A 24,250-nucleotide genomic window follows, 5' to 3' on the forward strand; every position below is an offset into this window, starting at 1 on the left:
TATATTGTCACCCTGCTTATTTAACTTATATGCAGAGTATATCACGAGAAACGCTGGACTGGAAGAAACACAAGCTGGAATCAAGATTGCTGGGAGAAATATCAATAACCTCAGATATGCAGATGACACTACCCTTATGGTAGAAAGTGAAGAAGAACTAAAGAGCCTCTTGAATAAAGTGAAAGAGGAGAGTGAAAAAGTTGGCTTAAAACTTAACATTTAGAAAACTAAGATCATGGCATCCAGTCCCATCACTTCATGGGAAATAGATGGGGAAACAGTGGAAATGGTGGCAGACTTTATTCTTTGGGCTCCAAAATCACTGCAGGTGGTACTGCAGCCATGAAATAAAAAGACACTTGCTCCTTGGAAGAAAAGTTATGACTAACCTAGACAACATATTAAAAAGCAGAGACATTACTTTGCTGACAAAGGTCCATCTAGTCAAGGCTATGGTTTTTCCAATACTCATGTATGGATGTGAGAGTTGGACTGCAAAGAAAGCTGAGTGCCTAAGAATTGATGCTTTTGAACTGTGGTGTTGGAGAAGACTCTTGAGAGTCCCTTGGACTGCAAGGATATCTAACCAGTCCATCCTAAAGGAAATCAGTCCTGAATATTCATTGGAAGGACTGATGTTGAAGCTGAAACTCCAATACTTTAGCCACCTGATGTGAAGAACTGATTCATTTGTAAAGACCCTGATGCTGGGAAAGATTGAAGGCAGGAGGAGAAGGGGACGACAGAGGATGAGATGATTGGATGACATCACTGACTCAATGGACTTGAGTTTTGAGTAAACTCTGGTAGTTGGTGATCGACAGGGAGGCCTGGCGTTCTTCAGTCCATGGCATTGCAAAGAGTCAGACATGACTGAGCAACTGAACTGACTAAACTGACCAGTTACAGTTCTTGTTCAGCACTAATAATAACAAATGAAAAAAGATCTCATCTATACTATATGATGACCATATGCTTGATACTGGGTTACATGCTTTACATACTTCTTTTACTTCATTCCATTAATATTCTATTATTATTCCTATTTTACAGATAAAAATACCAAGAAAAGAAAGGATTTGTAAATTATCTATCATCACTCAGCTAGTATGTGGTAAAGCTGGAATTTGAACTATAGTTGATTTTCTCTAGATCCTGTGCTCAGTAGCCATGATCCTTCACGGCCACCCTATAGTATTTTTGTATCTATGGCCTTTTATTTTTTTCTTATTTCATGAATCTTTAACACATGGTTTTGTCTAAAATATCATTTTTTTATTTTATTTTATTTTTAAACTTTACAATATTGTATTAGTTTTGCCAAATATCGAAATGAATCCACCACAGGTATCTAATTAAAGTATTTTCAGTGTGCTTTAAGATTTATAAAATGCTGTTGTACTCTCTTCTGTCCTGTAGTCAAGGCAGTACTGAAATTGAGAGTGGATATTCATTCTTCTTATTTTTTTTAATATGATCAGGTAGAAACAGAGAAATTATTCAGTTGCCTAATGAATAGATTCTGGAGCTGGGGTTCCACTTTTTAAATTTGATCTACTCATTGCTTTTTCCTATGGTACTGCTTGTAAACACAAGAGTTTCTACAGCAAGGAGGAGAAACATAAACATGAAATTCATAAAAGAATTATATAATTGCCTTTCTTACCTGTTAGTGCATTTGAATTTTAGGACAGTTTCAATTAAGTTGAAAGAAATGAGATTCTTTCTTTTGATTTCAGAGATCAATTTAACTGCATTGATTATCTTCAGGGACATTTAAATGTGCTCTGCAGACCATGATGATGCAATGGTACTTATGTATTTTGTTTTTCATTATCTGTTTCTGTAAAATGGAAGAGTAGGAGACCAAGAAGGTTGATTCTGACAAATATGTCACAGGCAGTAACATATGATACCCAAATAACAGACCAGCTAAATAAATGGCATTGTCAGTTGATAGAAAGAATTGATCAGTGAGGCAAAGCTCCAGAGTTCCAGATCTAGGAGCCCCTGTTGAACTACTATAAACTGGAGCCCTTGTTGAACTACTATGGACTGTCTGTTTAGTTGAATATTCCAGAGTAAGTAGCTCAATCACGCAGACGCTTCCCACTTGCTTTCTTCTTGTAGTAGGGTCATTGTTTAATAACTTACAGAAGGCTCACAATATGCTAGTCACTTTGCTGATGGGAAGGGCTTCAAAGACTTAAAAATAATCTAATCCTTGATCCAGAGGACTGTTTAGTCATCATAGAAGACAATCAAGATAGGAGAAGTCTTAAAAGTTCCAGAAAGCTTTCTTCCAAATGACAAAATTGAAAGCATAATGTACTTAAATGTTTTGAGAGTGTATTGAAGCACTTTGCGAAGACCTTGAATAAGAATTTAAAAAACATACAAACCTTGTACGCAAACTTCAGACAATTATTCTACTCAGTTTTTCTAGGAAATTAAAACTGCTCTAAAAAGTAAAATAACTTGAAAAAATTAAGACAAATATAATTTATGGAGAAAAATATATTATGCAAGAAAAGAAAGATAATCACTTTGTACTACCCGACACAGCTCTGACTAGCATTTCAATGACGTAGTAATGCAGAAAGTGAATACTTACTATTCCAAAATTGGAAAATAAATGTATTGGAAAGGTGAAGAGACAGTAAGTATGTGTCTGTATAATAAGGAAATGTACAGTTCTATTAAACATGTATTTATTTATTTTAAAAAATTATTAAAACATTTTTTTAAAAACATTAAAATTTATATAATAAGGCTTTTTAAAGTATCTTTAGCATGTACTCCCCTTTGAGATGTTCTCTACTGCTTGCATTTTCTGTCCATGCAATGCTGTTAACTAGAATTGTAATATGTTTTGAACGTGGACATTGAGGAGTATAATAAAACATCGTTGCTCAGTTGCTAAGTTGTAAACTCAGGGAGATAATGAAGGGCAGGGAAGCCTGATGTGCTGCAGTTCATGGGGTCCCAAAGAGTTGGACATGAAAAAATAAAACATTGAGCTCCTGACAATTAAATCTTTTAAGGTTTTTGACTAGGTTTTTGACTGTGAAAAAATATGATAAAATATATAATATTTTGTTAAGACTGACTATCCAAAAGCAAGTAACAGTGTATTAATGCAGTTGTTTCTCAGTATCTGCTGGAGATTGGTTCTAGGATATCCATTGGAAGCCAAAATCCTTGAATGCTCAAGTCCCTTATGTTAAGTGGATTGTATTTTCATATAGCCTATGCACACCCTCCCACATACCTTAAGTCATTTCTAGATAACTTATAATACCTATAGTATAGTGTTAGTGGCTCAGTTGTGTCTGACTCTTTGTGACCCCATGGACTATAGCCTGCCAGGCTCCTCTGTCCATGGATTTCCCAGCAAGAATACTGGAGTGGGTTGCCATTCCCTTCTCCATGGGATCTTCTTGACCAAGGGACTGAACCCGTCTCCTGCATTTGCAGGCAGATTCTTTACCATCTCAGCTACCAGGGAAGTCCTTTATATTACCTAATACGATGTAAATGATGTGTGTGAATGCATGCTCAGTCACTCAGTTGTGTCTGACTCTGTGATCTCATGGACTGTAGCCTGCCAGACTCCTCTATCCTTGGAATTTCCCAGGCAAGAATACTGGAGTGGGTTGCCATTTCAAATAGTTATAAATACAATATAAATGTTATGTAAATAGTTGTGGAAGCACACAGCAAATTCAGTTTTGCTTTTTGGAACTTTCTAGATTTCTTTTTTCAAAGATCATTTTTGATCTACAGTTGGTTGGATACTGAAGGCCAAGTGTATTACTATTATTTTCCAGGATGCTTTTGAATTAAAGAAGGTAATTTCCCTTATTATATAAAAAGTTTGGGCCAGTTGCTTGATTAGGTCTGGCTCAAAAAAAACACACAAAAAATTTGGTTCTACCCATGAATAACAATGATAATAAGAATTATGAGATACATACTATGTAAGAGGTTCCCACAGAGTGTCCTGAAAACCCAGAAGAGAATGAAAATCTCTCCCAGTGTTAGGTGATGAAGGAAGATTAAATGGAGCATGTGATTTGCATGGAGTTTGTGCCCATACAATGAATATAGAAAGTATTATATTATCTTCCATACCTTTGTGACATTGCCTCCTCTAATCTACCTGCTTTCACATGTTTTATTTTTGCTGTTTTGCTTTTTCACTTTGATGTATTACGTATAGATTCCATTTATTCTGCCTTTTAGCATTTATTGTCCTTCCTGGAACTATAGTCTGAGTCCTTTACTAATCCCAAAATATTTAGTCATCATCCTTTCAAATATAGTCTTCCTACTGCTGCCATGGGAAACTCCAATAGACATATTTTAAACTCTTCCTTCTTATCTTCCATGCTTTTAGTTTGAAAATTTCACTTTGTCCCTTCTGGTTTCAATGCAGAAGTTTTATTTCAATTTATTTGTATCAATTTGTTACCGCTGCATAGCAAACCACCCCAAAACTCAGTGGCTTAGAACAACAAGCATGTATTATTGTTCATGAACCAGGTCAGCAGACTGATCTTCTGGGCTTGACTGGGCTCACTTACACATTACAAGCATCTGTGGGTTGGCTTTGTGGCTTTGCTGATTTTGCTGGTTTCAGCCAAAATGTCTGGGGCCTCATCTGGGGTGAGTCAGTTCTGCTCCAGGTATCTCTCCTTCTCCAGTAGGCAAGGCCATGAATGTTTGTGTTGTGGTGACAGGGTTACAATAGAACAAGCAGAACACAAGGCCTATTCAGCCCTGGACTAACATGAGCACATTATCAGGTTTCATTATTACTTTTGGAAGCCCTTGGCATCTTGTCCTTTGTGGATCTCATGTCATAAAAAAGTATTAAAAACTGTATTTTATAACTGCCTTGGAATAAAGATGAATGTAATCTAGACTGGACTCATTACTATTACTATATATTCACTATTTGATTTCTGTTTATTCTGGTTTTAAAAGAAACTAAGATTAAACACTTTTATGAGCCTCTAAAAGTATTGTGGACTCAGCACTGTGACCACCAAAACTAATGGATAAATCAGGCCTGCACACCATTACTTCTGCACAAGCCCAGCCTGTAAGACTGGGGAAATACACTCCACCATTTGGTGAGACGATCTGCAAGTTATATCACAGAGGGTGTTGTAAATTATAGGGAGGGATGAAGCATTAAGACCATTTCATAATCAATTTACCACATCAATTCTCTCTTTCTGTAAATTTAATCTATCTAGTTCATCTGCTTTTTTTGTTTCTCACTTGATGTTTTGTTTCCCCAAATATTTGTAGCATATTTATTCTGTACTTTGATTCTGATACTTATAATGCCTAAAGTGCTTTCAAATTTAATTTTCAAATCTAGTTTTCGTTTCTGCTAGCGCTTCGTCTTCAGGGCTTTTTTTTTTTTTTTGGGAGGAAGCATAATTTGGCAACTTTAGTTTGATATATTCTACTTTGCTTTGTAAGATACTTAAGATATTAAGCTTAGAATTATGTGAAGCTTATTTCTTGCTTTGGAGTTGTTTTTTTTTGTTTTGTTTACACATTTTTTTCTTTTTATTGAAGTATAGTTGATTTACAATGTTGTGTTAGTTTTAGGCGTATAGAAAGTGATTCAGATATATACAAAAAAGAATATCTATCTATAAATACATAGTTATTCTTTTTCAGATTCTTTTCCCTTGTAGGTTATTACAAAATATTGAGTGTAGTTCTCTGTGTTATAAGTAGATCCTTGCTGATTGTCTATTTTATGTACAGTAGTGTGTATATGTTAATCCCAAACTCCTAATTTATCTGTCCCCCACCCCCCAATTTGGGTTACACATTGACTAAGTGGGTAATGTGCTTTCAATGGCCAATTCGCAAGAATGCAGTTAATTCTCAGGGAAGATGATTTTTCCTCACCTGAGCTGAGGCAGAGGGTTAAGTTTCTTTGACATCTTTTTTTTTTTCTTCCAGAAGCAGGTAATTTTTCCTTTAGATTACCTAAAGGGTCCAAGGCCTTTTCCCCACTTTTCCTGAATAATTCTATGAAATAGAGCACTAGATTTTTATTATTGACAAATACTCCTTAGGTTAACCCATCTTTTCTGAGCTTGCCCACCGCTATAGTTTAAGCTTTTTTTTTTGTCCACAGGACAGTTTGTTTCCTGTAAGCTTGACTTAGAAAAAAAAACAAAAAAAAGGCAAAACAAAAACTTTGTTGTACTGTTTCTATCATTTTTGGTATTCTATAATTGGATGTTTTAAACACATATAGTCTTCTGCAATGCTTTAAATAAAATTCAGCCTTAAATACTTTAAAACATATAAGCAAATTAAAATTAATGAACAAATAAATTCTATAGCTGCAAGGTGGAATTAAATAATAGAAAGTAGAGTGGAGCCGAAAGAAACTATTGCTAGGAACTCAGGTTAAAATTCTCCTTGACTTCTTTGCAGACCTTGGTATCTCTTCTCTCCTGCTGTTTTAGTCTTTTCACACATATTGGGGTGGTCAGTATCCCCATTTCTTCCATATACCTGCCTCTATTATAGCTCAGTCTGCTTCCCCTGTGTGTTGTAGTTTGGGGATATATTATGGGGAACCCATATCTAAAAGATTATACCTATATCTTTTCCCAGAATTTTATTTTACTCTATATTGATAAGAAATTTAAAATTGGTAAGAAAAGTTCTTTTTCTTTGCTTGTGATTGAAAATGGATTAATGTACATCTAGAGGAAAAATTTGAATTTAAATCCTTTTTTTGGACATTAATTACAGATGCTTTCAAGGTAATTCATATTTTGAAGGTTCTTGCTTTATTAACATCTCAAAACCTTTCTTATATATATATTAAGGTCATATTATATAACATTAAAGTACTTTGTGAATTCTGATGTTAAGTAACAAGAAGAAAATATTACTATTTACCATCACCTATTCAATTCAACAGAGATACAACTATAAAAACAATAACAAAAATAATACAACAAAAAATGACCCTTACTGTCAGGTTTTCACTTTGCAGTGCAGAACATAAGATGTAAACTCACAGATGGGTAGTCGTGTGCTAGGTGTACATTAGGACCAGAGGATGATGTCTGGTGCTGGCATGGAGTGGAGAATAGTCACATTGCTCCAACTGGGAGGTGATGGAAGTTTTCACCAAGTGATAATACCAGAGCAAAATCCTTTTAGGAAAGAAGGGATTCCCCAGGCAGATGATTTTAGAAAGGCATAGTCGATTTAACAAAGATTTTATGGAATAACAGTGTCTTAAAAACTTAGCATCGAAGAATAAAACATTTATTTTTCAGTCCGGATGAACCTATTTGAGCACCACGAAAGATACGCAGAGTAGAGGACACATGTGTGGACACGGAGGTGGGGGAGAAGGGGAGAGTGCAACGAATTGGGAGGTTAAGATTGACATATACACACTACCATATAAAATATATGGCTAATGGGAAATTGCTGTATAGCACAGGGAGCTCATCTGGCTGCTCTGTGATGGCCTAAATGGGTGGGGTTGTGGGAGTCGGGTGGGAGGGAGGTCTAAGAGGGAGGGAATATATGCATACATATAACTGATTCGCTTCATTGTACAGCAGAAACTAACATAGCATTGTAAGGCAATTACACTCCAAATAAAAAGGCATAAAACAAAGACCTCCAGAGCAAAACCAGCAACAACAAAAAAAGCAAGTCTAACCCATTAACTTACCAGGCAAGAGAACACAGAACAGTGAAAAGTTCAATTCACTGAGTCATTTGCTGAAGGAGAAAACCAGGGGTCTTGATATGCTAGAGAGAGGAGTACGTAATTACATTAAGCATAGAAATGAGAGGGCAGGGTAAGTCCATACATGTGTGTACACTTGGTTAAAATAGTCTCATATTTCATTTTTCCAGAAAGTGTCTGCAATTAGGTTCCATAAAGATCTGCCATCCAGGTCACTCAAAGTTCAGGGAAACTTCGGTTGTTTAGAGCCAGCTGCGATAAAATACAACAGTCAGTTTTGATATCTCCTAGGCAAGTGCTGCTGGAAGTGGAACATTTTTATTCACATTGGCTTGAGGCAGATGTCATATATAAAGGAGTTGAAACTGTGCTGCTAGACTCTGCCTTATAGCTCAGAATGTGGTCTGTGGACCGAGCATAGTGTTAGTTATTTGGGTCCTTGCTGAGGTACAGATTCTTAGATAAACTCCCCCGCACCCCCCAACACCAATTCAGAACTGAGTCAGAACCTGCATTTTAGTAGGGTTCTCAGGTTTTTCATATGCACCTTAAGAAGAAACAGCAGCTTTATAACAGGGTTCAGGAATAGTGGTTCTCCAACTTTGATGAGTAACAAAATCAACTGGAGAGACAGAGTTGCAGACTCACTGGAGTAGAATAGGCTTCAGATCAGTTCAGTTTAGTCACTTAGTCATGTCCAACTCTTTGTGACCCCATGGACTACAGCACACTAGGCCTCCCTGTCCATCACCAACTCTCAGGGTTTAGTTTACTCAAACTCATGTCCATTAAGTCGGTGATGCCATCCAGCCATCTCATCCTCTGTCATCCCCTTTTCCTCCCACCTTTAATCTTTCCCAGCATCAGGGTCTTTTCAACTGAGTCAGTTCTTCGCATCAGGTGGCCAAAGTATTGGAGTTTCAGCTTCAGCATCAGTCCTTCCAATGAATTTTCAGGACTGATCTTCTTTAGGATGGACTGGTTGGATCTCCTTGCAGTCTAAGGAATTCTCAAGAGTCTTCTCCAACACCACAATTCAAAAGCACCAATTCTTCAGCACTCAGCTTTCTTTGCAGTCCAACTCTCACATCCATACATGACTACTGGAAAAACTATAGCTTTGACTAGATGGACCTTTGCGGGCAAAGTAATGTCTCTGCTTTTTAATATGCTGTTAGTCATAACTTTCCTCCCAAGGAGTAATCGTCTTTTAATTTCATGGCTGCAATCACCATCTGCAGTGATTTTGGAGCCCAGAAAACTAAATTCTGACACTGTTTCCCCATCTATTTGCCATGAAGTGATGGGACTGAATGCCATGATCTTAGTGTTCTGAATGTTGAACTTTAAGCCAACTTTTTCACTCTCCTCTTTCACTTTCTTCAAGAGGCTCTTTAGTTCTTCTTCTAAAGGTGGTGTCATCTGCATATCTGAGGTTATTGATATTTCTCCTGGCAATCTTGATTCCAGCTTGTGCTTCATCCAGCCCAGGGTTTCTCATGATGTACTCTGCACAGAAGTTAAATAAGCAGGGTGACAATATACAGCCTTGACGTACTCCTTTCCCTATTTGGAACCAGTCTGTTCCATGTCCAGTTCTAACTGTTGCTTCCTGACCTGCATACAGAATTCTCAAGAGGCAGGTCAGGTGGTCTGGTATTCCCATCTCTTTCAGAATTTTCCACAGTTCGTTGTGATCCAACGACCTTTGTATTTTTACAAGATTCCCTAGGAGATTCTGATACTGACCAAAGCTAAAGAACCATAATTTTTGAACATGGTTTTCTTATTCATGATCTGTAAGCTCAAAATTTGCACACATTAAAGAGCTGATTTCTCCTGCCTGCCAATGCAGGGGACATGGGTTCGATCTCAGCTCTGGAAAGATTCCATATGCTGTGGGCCAGCTGAGCCCATGCACCACAACTACTGAGCCTGTGTGCTGCAAATACTGAAGTCTGCACACCCTAGAACCTGTGAAACAGAGAAGCCACCGAAATGAGAAGCCCTTACACAGCAATGAAGAGCAGACCCTGCTCACCTCAACCAGAAGAAGCCCACTCACAACGACAATCAAAGAAGACCCAGCACAGTCAAAAATAAAATGAATAAATAAAAAATAGTAAAAAGAGATATATTCTCTTCAAATCTGGTTGTATTACAGAATCAAACCGTATGTGCTGTTTTCACTGGAATTCATCCAATACAATTACAATCATGAGGATTTTATGACACCTGGAATTTCAGTAACCTGAAGGCATATTTAGCACATGGTACGATCATTTATTTTTTTCATATATAAAAAAAATACTGTATCTGTGAGAACATTCCAGTGAGGATTATCTACTAAGAAACAGAAATTCCCAGGTCTTTGTTAATGGTGGAAAGAGCTCTGATAACTATTTACTGGAGCAGGGAAAAGACTAAAGTTTAGCTTATATTTAGGAAATTTCTCCAGGTGTTATGTATCAAGTCATAATATTTCTTTATTTAACAAATTAGAAACTTCCTCTTTCAGTTGATAAAAGATGGCTTTTGTTTTCCAGGTTTCTTTTACAAAAAGGTGAATTTTGGTGTGTCATACTTAAAATCCTAACCAAAAACTGACAAGTTTTCTTCCCACCAACTTCTCTCTGGGGCACCCTGATGTCGGCATCAGGAAGAGTGAGGTCATGTGCTTTGAATAAACCCAAATGCCATCAAATATAGGAAATCATTTGGCATTTCCTTTACTGGATACAAAACCTTACCTTTATTAGTCATTTAATTATGAGTTCAGAAATGAATTTGTGATGTGGAAGAACAATATTCATTAATAATTAGGGAAATGAGCAATGCACAAAATTTTCTAATAGGTCCAACCCTTCTTTTTCCTGCATGGTAAATGTCTGTGAAGGAAATATGCTTTAATAAGATAAGAGGTTTCAGTAGAGGCATATTTATTACTTCTCCCTCAGTAGAGTCAACATGAGACTGCAACTGTTTTAAGAAATACATTTACTCCTAGATCATTATCATTACATACTGCTTAGAGCATAAAGTCCTCAGCTTGCTTTTGAAAGCATTATGACAAAGACCCTCATTTTTCACTTGAGGAAAAGGTGAGGCCAAACAGAGGAACCTAACAGTTTACAGATCTGAAAGTCAAAGATAGTTTTTCTGGCTTTTAATGCAAAGATTGCTTCAATAAACCTTTGAGCATTTGCTTTTATTTAAAGACATTTGTAAAAAGAAGCTAGGATATTCTGAAGAAGAATAAAAAGCTTTAAACGTGTGTAAAATTGGGAATTCAGTAATTCCACTTCAAGGCCTGTATCCTAAAGAACAACTCAGTAATATGTATAACTATACTTGCAACAGCAGCAACATACTTGTAGAACAATATTTATTGCAATGCTGTGAAACAGTTTAAGAAAGCTGGATTATGTTAAATGGTGAACAATTAAGAAGGAAATTGAGCTTTCTTCTATATGTAAGTTCACATATAATTTTTTTTTTCCGTTGTTGTTCAGTCACTAAGTCATGTTCAATTCTGTGTAACCCCATGGACTACAGCATGCCAGGCTTCCCTGTCCTTTACTTCCTCTCTGAGTTTGCTCAAACTCAGGTTCATTGAATCAATGATGCCATCCAACCATCTCATCCTCATTCGCCCCCTTCTCCTTCTGCCCTCAATCTTTCCCAGCATCAGGGTCCTTTCCAGTGAATTGGCTCTTCAAATCAGGTGGCCAAAGTATTGGAGCTTCATCTTCAGCAGCAGTCTTTCCAGTAAATAGTCAGGGTTGATTTAATTTAGGATTGACTGGTTTGATCTCCTTGCTGTTCAAGGGGCTCTCAAGAGTCTTCTCCAACACCACAGTTCGAAAGCATCAATTCTTTGGCACTCAGCTTCCTTTATGCTCCCACACTCACATCTATACATGACTACTGGAAAAACCATAGCTTTGACTAGATGGACCTTTGTCGGCAGAGACCTTTGTCTCTGCTTTTTAATATGTTGTCTAGGTTTATCATAGCTTTTCTTCCAAGGAGCGTGTTTTAATTTCATGGCTACAGTCACCCTCCACAGTGATTTTGGAGCCCAAGAAAAAGAAATCTGTTACTATTTTCACTTTTTCCCCAACTGTTTGCCATAAAATGATGGGACCAGATGCCATTTTTTGAATGTTGAGTTTTAAGGCAGGTTTTTCACTCTCTTCTTTCACCTTCATCAAGAGGCTCTTTAGTTCTTCACTTTCTTCCATTAAAGTGGTATCATCTGCATATCTAAGGTTGTTTATATTTCCCCTGGAAATCTTGATTCCAGCTTGTGCTTCATCCAGTCCGGCGTTTTGCATGTTGTACTCTGCATACAGCGCAAATGCGGGTGGCTGCGACGGCGCACAAGCACAGCCGAGAAGAGCTACCCCATGTCCGAGATCAGGGGTAGAAGCCAGGAGGACCCCATGCCCGAGGGGTGGCGGCCAAGAGGAGCTACCCCACATCCGAGGTCAGGGGCAGCGGCGGAGAGTGCCAGGCTGCGACGGCGCAGGAACCGCCGAGAGGAGCCACCCCACGTCCAAGGTCAGGGGCGGTGGCTGGGAGGAGCTACCTTGCGTCTGAGGTCAGGGGCGGCGGCTGGGAGGAGCTACCCCACTTCGAGGTCACCAGCAGCGGCCGAGAGGAGCAACCCCACCTCCAAGGAGCAGTGGCTGTGGGGGCACAGGAGGGCCTAGAGGAGATACTCCACGTTCAAGGTCAGGAGGGGCGGCAGTGAGGAGATACCCCTCATCCAAGGTAAGGAGCAATGGCTGCGCTTTGCTGGAGCAGCCGTGAAGAGATACCCCACGTCCAAGGTAAGAGAAACCCAAGTAAGACCATAGGTATTGCAAGAGGGCATCAGAGGGCAGACACACTGAAACCATACTCACAGAAAACTAGTCAATCTAATCACACTAGGACCACAGCCTTATCTAACTCAATGAAACTAAGCCATGCCCTGTGGGGCCACCCAAGATGGGAGGGTCATGGTGGAGAGGTCTGACAGAATGTGGTCCACTGGAGAAGGGAATGGCAGACCACTTCAGTATTCTTGCCTTGAGAACCCCACGAACAGTATGAAAAGGCAAAATGATAGGATACTGAAAGAGGAACTCCCCAGGTCGGTAGGTGCCCAATACACTACTGGAGATCAGTGGAGAAATAACTCCAGAAAGAATGAAGGGATGGAGCCAAAGTAAAAACAATACCCAGTTGTGGATGTGACTGGTGATAGAAGCAAATTCCGATGCTGTAAAGAACAATATTGCATAGGAACCTGGAATGTCAGGTCCGTGAATCAAGGCAAATTGGAAGTAGTCAAACAGGAGATGGCAAGAGTGAACGTCGACATTCTAGGAATCAGCGAACTAAAATGGACTGGAATGGGTGAATTTAACTCAGATGACCATTATATCTACTACTGCAGGCAGGAATCCCTTAGAAGAAATGGAGTAGCCATCATGGTCAACAAAGAGTCCGCACAGAGTCAGACAGGATTGAGCGACTGAACTGAACTGAACTCTGCATAAAAGGTAAATAAGCAGGATGACACTATACAACCTTTACATATTCTTTCCCCAATTTTGAACCAGTCCATTGTTCCCTGTCAGATTATAACCGTTGCTTCTTGACCTACATACAAGTTTCTCAGGACATGGGTAAAGTCTGGTTCTGGTACTCCCATTTCTCTAACAATTTTCCACAGTTTGTTGTGATCCAGACAATCAAAGGCTTTAGTGTAGTCAATGAAACAAAAGTATATGTTTTTCTTGAATTCCCTTGCTTTTCCTATGATCCAGCAGATGTTGGCAATTTGGTCTCTGGTTCCTCTGCCTTTTCTAATCCAGCTTGTACATCTGGAAGTCCTCAGTTGACATAATGCTGAAGCCTAGCTTAAAGAACGTTGAGCATTACCTTGCTAGTATGTGACATAAGTGCAGTTCGTTTCAGTTCAGTTCAGTTCAGTTGCTCAGTCATGTCCAGCTCTTTGTGACCCCATGAATCGCAGCACGCCAGGCCTCCCTGTCCATCACCAACTGCCGGAGTTCACCCAGACTCAGGTCCATCGAGTTGGTGATGCCATCCAGCCATCTTATCCTCTGTCGTCCCCTTTTCCTCCTGCCCCCAATCCCTCCCAGCATCAGAGTCTTTTCCAATGAGTCAACTCTTCGCATGAGGCGGCCAAAGTACTGGAGTTTCAGCTTTAGCATCATTCCTTCCAAAGAAATCCCAGGGCTGATCTTCTTTAGAATGGACTGGTTGGATCTCCTTGCAGTCGAAGGGACTCTCAAGAGTCTTCTCCAACACCACAGTTCAAAAGCATCAATTCTTCAGTGCTCAGCTTTCTTCACAGTCCAACTCTCACATCCATATATGACCACTGGAAAAACCATAGCCTTGACTAGACGGACTTTTGTTGGCAAAGTAATGTCTCTGCTTTTCAATATGCTATCTAGGTTGGTCATAACTTTCCTTCCAAGGAGTAAGCATCTTTTAATTTCATGGCTGCAGTCACCATCTGCAGTGATTTTGGAGCCCAGAAAAATTAAGTCTGACAGTTTCCACTGTTTCCCCATCTATTTCGCATGAAGTGATGGGACCAGATGCCATGATCTTCGTTTTCTGAATGTTGAGCTTTAAGCCAACTTTTTCAGTCTCCTCTTTCACTTTCATCAAGAGGCTTTTTAGTTCCTCTTCACTTTCTGCCATAAGGGTGGTGTCATCTGCATGTCTGAGGTTATTGATATTTCTCCTGGAAATCTTGATTCCAGCTTGTGCTTCTTCCAACCCAGCATTTCTCATGATGTACTCTGCACAGAAGTTAAATAAGTAGGGTGACAGTATACAGCCTTGACGTACCCCTTTTCCTATTTGGAACCAATCTGTTGTTCCATGTCCAGTTCTAACTGTTGCCTCCTGACCTGCATATAGGTTTCTCAAGAGGCAAGTCAGGTCGTCTGGAATTCCCATTTCTTGAAGAATTTTCCACAGTTTATTGTGATCCACACAGTCAAAGGCTTTGGCATAGTCAATAAAGCAGAAATAGATGTTTTTCTGGAACTCTCTTGCTTTTTCAAAGATCCAGTGGATGTTGGCAATTTGATCTCTGGTTCCTCTGCCTTTTCTAAAACCAGCTTGAACATCTGGAAGCCTGATGTATCCATGGGGTCACATGAAGCCTGGCTTTGAGAATTTTGAGCATTACTTTACTAGCGTGTGAGATGAGTGCAATTGTATGGTAGTTTGAGCATTCTTTGGCATTGCCTTTCTTTGGGATTGAAATGAAAACTGACCTTTTCCAGTCCTGTAGCCACTGCTGAGTTTTTCAAATTTGCTGGCATATTGAGTGCAGCACTTTCACAGCATTCATCCTGGAATGTGAAGTCAAGTGGGCCTTAGAAAGCATCACTATGAACAAAGCTAGTGGACGTGATGGAATTCCAGTTGAGCTATTTCAAATCCTGAGAGATGATGCTGTGACATAAGTGCAGTTGTATGCAATTTGAACATTCTTTGGCATTGCCTTTTGTCATTAATGATTTAAGGTCAGAACATTCATTTTGAAGAACTTGCAACAATACATCTCACATCTGAGGAATAAAGCTGCAAAGCTTAGAAATATTGTTGAAAAGCAGAAGCCATCTTAAACCTACAGATTTCTGGTTGTTTTTGGAATCTTGACTCTTTGAGGGTTTGCAGATAGTGTTTTCAGAAAAACTAGTCTGAATCTCTGGGGATAAGATGGTTCATTAAATGTCCAATTTTTGTGAATATTAGTAAAGTATTCAGAGCAACTTACATATTCAAATGTGGGGCATTAAGCTGGCCTTACTATTCAGTGGCATGGTGCATGCACGCTCAGTCACTCAGTAGTGTTTGACTCTTTGAGACCCCGTGGACTGTAGGCCTCCAGGCTCCTCTCTCTAAAAATTCTCCAGGCAAGAATACTGGAGTGGGTTGCCATTTCCTACTGCAGGAAATCTTCCCGACCAAGAATTCCTACATAATCTGTGCCTCGTGCATTAGCAGGCGGGTTCTTTACCATGGCGCCACCTCCGTGGCACAGTGCTAGCCATTAAAATTCTTTCAGAGTAATGTTTTAAGAACCTGAGAACATAGTCACAGTGAAATTCTAGGTTTGAAAGGATGTTAAAAATAGTATGTTCAGCATAATCTAAAATTTATGCCATATGTCTAGATACCTACAAAGAAAGATAAAAAGGTATATATGCAAATGCTTACAGTGATTATCTATGGGTGGTACAAGTAGAGAATTTTTTATGTGTTTATTGAAAGGAAGAATGTCATATTCATTGTTTAGTGCTGGTATAACAGATTACCACATATTAAGCTGCTTAAAAAATTTAGCATCTCACAGTTCCATAGAAGTCCAGTGGGCCCAGCTGATTTCTCTGCTCTGGGTCTCATCAGGCCAAAATCAAGGTGTGTGCCAGCCTGGGCTCTTACCTGAAGTCTCTGGAGGAAAATGCTTTTCTAGGTTCTTTTACATTGTTGAAAGAATTCCGCTGCATGTGATTTTAAGATCAAAGCCCCCTATTTTCTTGCTAGCTGTCACTAGAGGTAGTTCTTCCCAGTTTCTAGAGCCTGTCAGAATTTTATGGCTCATAGCCCCCTTCATTTTCAAAGTCCACAACAGTGGGTGAAAACTCTCTCATGCTTTGCATCTCTTCTGCCTTTTGTCTGTAAGGCTTTTCTCTGACTGAATTCAGCTAGAAAAGTTTCTCTGCTTCTAAGATCTTGGAAGGGTTAATTTAAGATTTTCTAAAGTTCCACCAATTAGCAACCTTAGTTTTATCTTCAACGTCTCTTTTCCAGTTTAGCATGACATATTCAGAGGATCTGTGGATTAGGGAGAAATATCTTGGGCCAGAGATTCTCTGGACTGCAACAGATAGTATAATGTTAATGGCATGAGCTTTGAAGATGGATAACAGACAAACGTTGTATTCCAAAGCTGGCACGCAATATATGTTGACTTTGGGGAAGTTAATTCATTTGCCTTCCAATTATCTCATGTATAAAACGGGGATCATAATTATGCTTATTTCAATGAGCATTTATGAAGATTATATGAGATACTACATAAAGAAAGCTGAGCACTGAAGAACTGATGCTTTTGAACTGTGGTGTTGTAGAAGACTCCTGAGAGTCCATTGGACTGCAAGGAGATCCAACCAGTCAATCCTAAAGAAAATCAGTCCTGAATATTCATTGGAAGGACTGATGCTGAAGCTGAAGCTACAATACTTTGGCCACCTGATGTGAAGAACTGACTCATTGGGAAAGATCCCAATGCTGGGAAAGATTGAAGGCAGGAGGAGATGGGGACGACAGAGGATGAGATGGTTTAATGGCATCACCAACTCAATGGACATGAGTGTGTGCAAGCTCTAGGAGTTGGTGATGGACAGTGAAGCCTGATGTATCCATGGGGTCACAAAGAGTCGGACATAACTGAGTGACTGAACTAAACTGAATATTAAAAGCATAAGGTGCAATTTGCAATAAAGATTAACCATGATGTTTTCATTATTCTCAATACATTTCTGTGTTTTCTGCAATGAACATGTGTTAATAAGAAAAACAATACAAATTATTTTGGAAGCAAGACGTTTAATCCTGTTCATATGGTTATGTCTGTTGGTGGATATATACTTTCTCATTTTTAAAACATTTGTCTGTAGCACTTACTAACTGAATATTTAATTTTAAACATATATCTTGAAATGTGTATCTATTTATTTACTATATTCTCCAAGTACTATAGCACTCTCAGTATTGTTCCCCGATGTTCCTCAGTGTTTCTGGCACTTAGTAGGTGCTTTATAAATATATGTTAAGTAAATGAATTATTTTTAGTACAACCATGCAAGAGTCTAATTAAAAGTACTTTGGATCACTTAGAAATTTTCCTTTTACATACATTCCTGAGATAGAAAAAGGCAGAACAATAAAAGTCTTTTTTGAAAATTTAAATTTTCACTTGTCTAAAATATTCTTCCATATTAATATATTTAAAATGTAATTGTTCTCATAGAACCTCTCGTCAAATTCAGAGCAGATAATTGTATACAATAATAATGTGATCACGGTGCTAGATTTTAACCCACAAAGCTTGACTCTGATTTCAATTATGAAAACTATTATATATCCAAGGGATATATCCACTGAGATTCATTTACTTTCATTAATGAGAAACTCATAAAGACATGCTAGAGGCAGGGAGACAGAGGAGAAATGATGAAGAAGGATGTGCTATGAAGGAGGAAGGAAGCTACCACTGAACAGAGGAGGAAGAAATAATAGAACCAAAAGATTGCAGGCTCATCTTTATGCCTCTGGAACAGCTCTTTTTTTAAAGTGCTCATGAGTTAAAATTTGGAAATCTTAGTACCTACACAAACCCACTGTGATAAATGAACCAAGAACCCAATAAGGGACAGATAATAAGACTTTGGTTTTGGTGGGATTAAGAGATCACAGGGGGAATGCAAATGCCCTCTGTTAAGACTCCTGTATGTGTTCTTTCAGGTTGGTTAACAGTAGGGAACAAGCCTGGAATAGCCAAAGATTCTATTCTATGAGGTAGGTTATTATGGAAAATGTGTGACTAATGCACATTTAGTGAGCCAAATTACACTTAGGCTGCTAACAACTTGGCTAATGTGTCTACTCTGTGTGTGTCTGATAACATGTGATGAGGATGTTGTATTATAAGCTTTAACTCAATCTGTATTAGGTCATTAGGTCAAAGAATCATGAAAATAAATTAGTTAATGAATACCTTGTTGTGGTTCATTGCATCAGACATGAAAACCCATAATTACAATACAAAGAAAAAAATTCTAAGTTTTGTTAAAAATAACCCTGGTGTATAGCATAAGAAACTTCTGTTTTTTAAAAGAACAGCATGAATCTGAACTCTATCATCTTTACTGGACTAGCATTTTCAAACTTCGTATATTTTATGAGTAAATAGTTTTTATCAAAAGCCATTTTTTCCCAGTAGTCATGTATGGATGTGAGAGTTGTACCATAAAGAAGTTTGAGAACCAAAAAATTGATGCTTTTGAGTTGTGGTGCTGGGGTTCCTTGGACAGCAAGGAGATCAAACCAATCAATCTTAAAGGAATCCTAAGGAAAAGCAACCCTGTGTGTTCATTGGAAGGATTGATGCTGAAGCTCCAGTAATTTGGCCACCTGATGCAAAGAGCTGACTCATTAGAAAAGACCCCGATGCTGGAAAAGACTGAAGGCAAGAGGAGAAGGGGTTGACAGAGGATGAGACGATTGGATAGCATTATTGACTCAGTGGACATGAGTTTGAATGAACTCCAGGAGATAGTGGAGGACAGGGAGATCTGCCATGCTGCACTCCATGGAGTCACAGAGTCAGACATGACTTAGCAACTGAACAACAACAATCCAAATATTAAAAATAACTGAAATAAAATGGAATACAGATTACATTAGTATTGAATTAAAAATTTTTTCTCTCTCTTTTTATTTTTTGTCATGTCAAAGGAATATCTAACTGCCATGATCGTGAATGTTTCAAATTGCTCCAGAAGACCAAGGGTCCTTATCCTGAGGCTATGGAAAACTGAGTCACACGCCTGAATGGAAAAAAATGGCATCACTAGTTGTACTAAAATTAAATGAAAATTTAGCACTGCCTTCCATTATGATTGCAGGCAACAAACTTCTGTAGTATTAGCAGTATTTGTGACTTTGTCACCAATAAATAAGATATTTTATATCATATTATTATTGTTGCAGATATATAAAAATATTGTTTAACTCAGCAGTACAAAATTATAATAGTTACTGTAATTGCCCCTAGATCCTGGTATTTAATGTGACCATTAGAAGCACATATATTACTGTATCATGATTTGTAACATTTTGATAACCCTTCTAATACATTAGGTTCCTTTGTTATATTGTTTGCTTTATTTTTATATTGATAAAAATAATATTTTGAGAAAGTAATCATATAGTCACCAGACTGCCCAAGAACCCAGGGTAGGAAGAAAGAGAAGGGGATGAGGAAGAAAGAAATAAAGGAAGGAAAGAAAGAACCCGTGAGTGGGCTATTAACATGCTAAAGGTAGTAGCTATAAGTTTTTCTCTGTCTCCAGAATTTAGTGCCTAGAACATAGTTTGTTCTAAAAAAAAAAATCCTTGTTGGATGACTTCTGCCTATGAAAACAAGCCTGAAGCAATAAGCTCTGACTTAGTGGAAAGATTTGTCATGAGGTAATGTTTGAATGGACTCTTGTAAAGTGAGTAGGTAGAGGATGTAGTAAATAGTTTGTGCACACCAATCAGTAGAAAGCATGACTGCTGTGGGAAAAAATTAATTTTATGTAGATGAAGGATTTATCTGAAGATAGAATATAATGTGCATATAAGGTAATATTATCATGGCTTTAGTTAGGTAAGGATTTCTTAAGATGCAAAAAGTAATAAGGGTAAAGTAAATTTTGGGAAATTTGATTATATTAAATATAGCCATTTATTTCCATCAAAGTTATTATAGAAAGCAGAAATAAAAAAACAAAGCATAGTGGGGGGGCATTATTTTCAACACATGTAACTAAAGGGTAAATAATGAGAATATATGAAGAGTTTCTGGAATTTATTATAAGGAAAAGTCAACCAATACCAAAAAAGAGGCAATCCATTCGTCCAAAAGTAAAATGAGAATGAGATTTGAATAGGAAGTTCACATGAAACAAACAGGGATTTTTGTTGTTCAGTCACTAAGCTGCGTCTGACTCTTTGCGACCCCATGGACTGCATTCAGCACACCAGGCTTCTCTGTCTGTCACTATGTCCTGGAGATTCCTCAGATTCACGTCCACTGAGTTGATGATGCTGTCTAACCGTCTTATCCACCGCCACCCTCTTCTCCTTTGTTTTCAGTCTTTTGCAGCATTATGGTCTTTCCCAAACACAGATTGCCAATAAACGAATGAAAAGATACTGAACCTCATCAGTAAGGAGAGAAATGTAAATTAAAATCAAACTGACATACAGACTTATACCAGTTTGCCAAAAATTAAAAGTTTGCCAGTACTAAGTATGGGTAAGGGCCATGAACACTGAGAACTCAGCCACTGCTGCTGAAAGTGAAAACCAGTGCAATCGCCTTTGGGAAGTCGTTTGACATTTTCTATTCAAGTTTTTGAGAAATAGGAGATTTGCAGTGTTTTATTCTTTAGTCTGAATAGGGCAGGCAAAAATAGGGAATGTTGGTAAAAAGTACTAAGATGGAGTTCATGTACGATGTAGAAAGCTGCAAAGAGCATAACTCCTCATTTTATGACATGGGAAGGCCAGATAATCTACAAAGCAGCATCCTTTTTGAATCCAGTTAAGAGCTAAAGTCAAAGGGCAATCAACTAGCCTGAAATCTGAGGAAAGATAGATAGTTTCAAGGAGAAAGCGAATGCAAACAATTGCTTACCTAAAGCATAACATAGAAAGAAGAGACACCAAATAGCATACAAACACATAAGAAAGAAAAACTGTAATAAATATGAAATGTTATGATTTGATAAATCTCATTTGTACATGAATTTTCATTATGTTTTCTCTATGCTATGTGAAATATTTCATTAGTTTTTTTTATTCATTTTTATTTTTTAATTTTATTTTATTTTTAAACTTTACAATATTGTATTACTTTTGCCAAATATCGAAATGAATCCACCACAGGTATACATGTGTTCCCCATCCTGAACCCTCCTCCCTCCTCCCTCCCCATACCATCCCTCTGGGTCGTCCCAGTGCACCAGTCCCAAGCATCCAGTATCGTGCATCAAACCTGGACTGGCAACTCGTTTCATACATGATATTATACATGTTTCAATGCCATTCTCCCAAATCTTCCCACCCTCTCCCTCTCCAACAGAGTCCATAAGACTGTTCTATACATCAGTGTCTCTTTTGCTGTCTTGTACACAGGGTTATTGTTACCATCTTTCTAAATTCCATATATATGCGTTAGTATACTGTATTGGTGTTTGTCCTTCTGGCTTACTTCACTCTGTATAATAGGCTCCAGTTTCATCCACCTCATTAGAACTGATTCAAATGTATTCTTTTTAATGGCTGAGTAATACTCCATTGTGTATATGTACCACTGCTTTCTTATCCATTCATCTGCTGATGGACATCTAGGTTGCTTCCATGTCCTGGCTATTATAAACAGTGCTGCGATGAACATTGGGGTACACGTGTCTCTTTCCCTTCTGGTTTCCTCAGTGTGTATGCCCAGCAGTGGGATTGCTGGATCATAAGGCAGTTCTATTTCCAGTTTTTTAAGGAATCTCCACACTGTCCTCCATAGTGGCTGTACTAGTTTGCATTCCGACCAACAGTGTAAGAGGGTTCCCTTTTCTCCACACCCTCTCCAGCATTTATTATTTGTAGACTTTTGGATCGCAGCCATTCTGACTGGCGTGAAATGGTATCTCATAGTGGTTTTGATTTGCATTTCTCTGATAATGAGTGATGTTGAGCATCTTTTCATGTGTTTGTTAGCCATCTGTATGTCTTCTTTGGAGAAATGTCTATTTAGATCTTTGGCCCATTTTTTGATTGGGTCATTTTGGTGTTTTTCTTTCTGGCTTACTTCACTCTGTATAATAGGCTCCAGTTTCATCCACCTCATTAGAACTGATTCAAATGTATTCTTTTTAATGGCTGAGTAATACTCCATTGTGTATATGTACCACAGCTTTCTTATCCATTCATCTGCTGATGGACATATAGGTTGCTTCCATGTCCTGGCTATTATAAACAGTGCTGCAGTGAACATTGGGGTGGAGCTTGAGGTGTTATGAGAACTGCATTTGAGTTTTAATTCCCAGAGTATTGGGTACAAGAGAAGGGAGACCAGGTATCTTATGTAGTGAAAGAGTCTTTGATGTAAAATCAGTGAAACCAGGTCTGTCTTTCAAAAACTTAATTCTGTTAACGACGTGGCCAAAGAGACCAATGCCAAGTCAAACCTGTGCTGAATTTGTGACAGGCATTCAATCGCCAGTTTACAATTCATGTTCATTTCTCCTGATGAGGTTGCACTTATGGCCTGATTTACTAGGCTTTGTATTTGGGCAGAACTATCTTAGAATTTCAGTTATGCCACTTTCTAAGAATGTCGCTTTAGGGCAATCACTGTACACAGTAGTTTTTTTTCATCTTTAAGATAGTATACTGAATGTTAACTCGTAAGTTGCTCCAAAGATTAAATGAGATAATGGATATAAGACTATGGCCATTCTGATACATAGAATACATATATCAAATCTTAGTTCCCTTCGTTTTTCTTTTGTAAAGAACCAAAGAACCATATACAGCCTAGTGCCAAGATAACCTCTCCATTTGATAGACTCTGAGTGAAGAGGAACTAAAAAGCCTCTTGATGAAAGTGAAAGAGGAGACTGAAAAAGTTGGCTTAAAACTCAACATTCAGAAAACTAAGATCATGGCATCTGGTCCCATCACTTCATGGGAAATAGATGGGGAAACAGTGGAAACTGTCAGACTTTATTTTTAGGGGCTCCAAAATCACTGCAGATGGTGACTGCAGCCATGAAATTAAAAGACGCTTACTCCTTGGAAGGAAAGTTATGACCAACCTAGATAGCATATTGAAAAGCAGAGACATTTACTTTGCCAACAAAGGTCTGTCTAGTCAAGGCTATGGTTTTTCCAGTGGTCATGTATGGATGTGAGAGTTGGACTGTGAAGAAAGCTGAGCACTGAAGAATTGATGCTTTTGAACTGTGGTGTTGGAGAAGAGTCTTGAGAGTCCCTTGGACTGCAAGGAGATCCAACCAGTCCATTCTAAAGGAGATCAGCCCTGGGTGTTCTTTGGAAGGAATGATGCTGAAGTTGAAACTCCAGTACATTGGCCACCTCATGCGAAGAGTTACTTACTGGAAAAGACTCTGATGCTGGGAGGGATTGGGGGCAGGAGGAAAAGGGGATGACAGATGATGAGATGGCTGGATGGCATCGCTGACTCGATGGACGTGAGTCTGGGTGAACTCTGGGAGTTGGTGATGGACAGGGAGGCCTGGCGTGCTGTGATTCATGGGGTCGCAAAGAGTGGGACATGACTGAGCAACTGAACTGAACTGAACTGAACTGAAGGCTTTCCTGGAGTATCAAGAAAGAGAAGAACTTTATTTTTCCTTCTGCCTCTTTCTTATTAATAAATTTGATTTTATCTTCTTGTATCAGTTAGTTTTTGCTACTTAACAGTTGTTGCTTAACAAACATTTTTGCTGCTCCAAAACTTGATCTCTTAAGATAACAATTCTTTATTTAGCTGATATTTCTATGCAGCAGCAATTTGGACTGGGTCTAGTGGGGCCATTCTTTATCTGTGACCACTCATGCTTCTTCATGCAGATGACAGTTCATGTCCTTATA

The 24,250-nt window shown here is 38.4% G+C and overlaps 1 long non-coding RNA gene across 2 annotated transcripts in view; it reads left to right on the plus strand.

The window, feature by feature from the left end:
• The window catches only part of LOC104975271 (uncharacterized), a 193,394-nt gene that overhangs the window by 149,388 nt on the left and 19,756 nt on the right, over window positions 1–24,250 (plus strand). Inside the window, exons 4-6 of one of the 2 annotated variants that reach the window (XR_009491963.1) lie at window positions 12,066–13,311; window positions 18,332–18,385; window positions 19,325–20,023. This is a non-coding gene — a long non-coding RNA (uncharacterized lncRNA). Of the gene's footprint in view, window positions 1–12,065; window positions 13,312–18,331; window positions 18,386–19,324; window positions 20,024–24,250 lie in introns of those variants that run through there. The other variant, XR_813787.4, reaches the window with a different exon arrangement.

This window comes from Bos taurus, chromosome 20 (genome assembly GCF_002263795.3).
Source record: "Bos taurus isolate L1 Dominette 01449 registration number 42190680 breed Hereford chromosome 20, ARS-UCD2.0, whole genome shotgun sequence".
Classification (NCBI taxonomy): Eukaryota; Metazoa; Chordata; class Mammalia; order Artiodactyla; family Bovidae; genus Bos; species Bos taurus.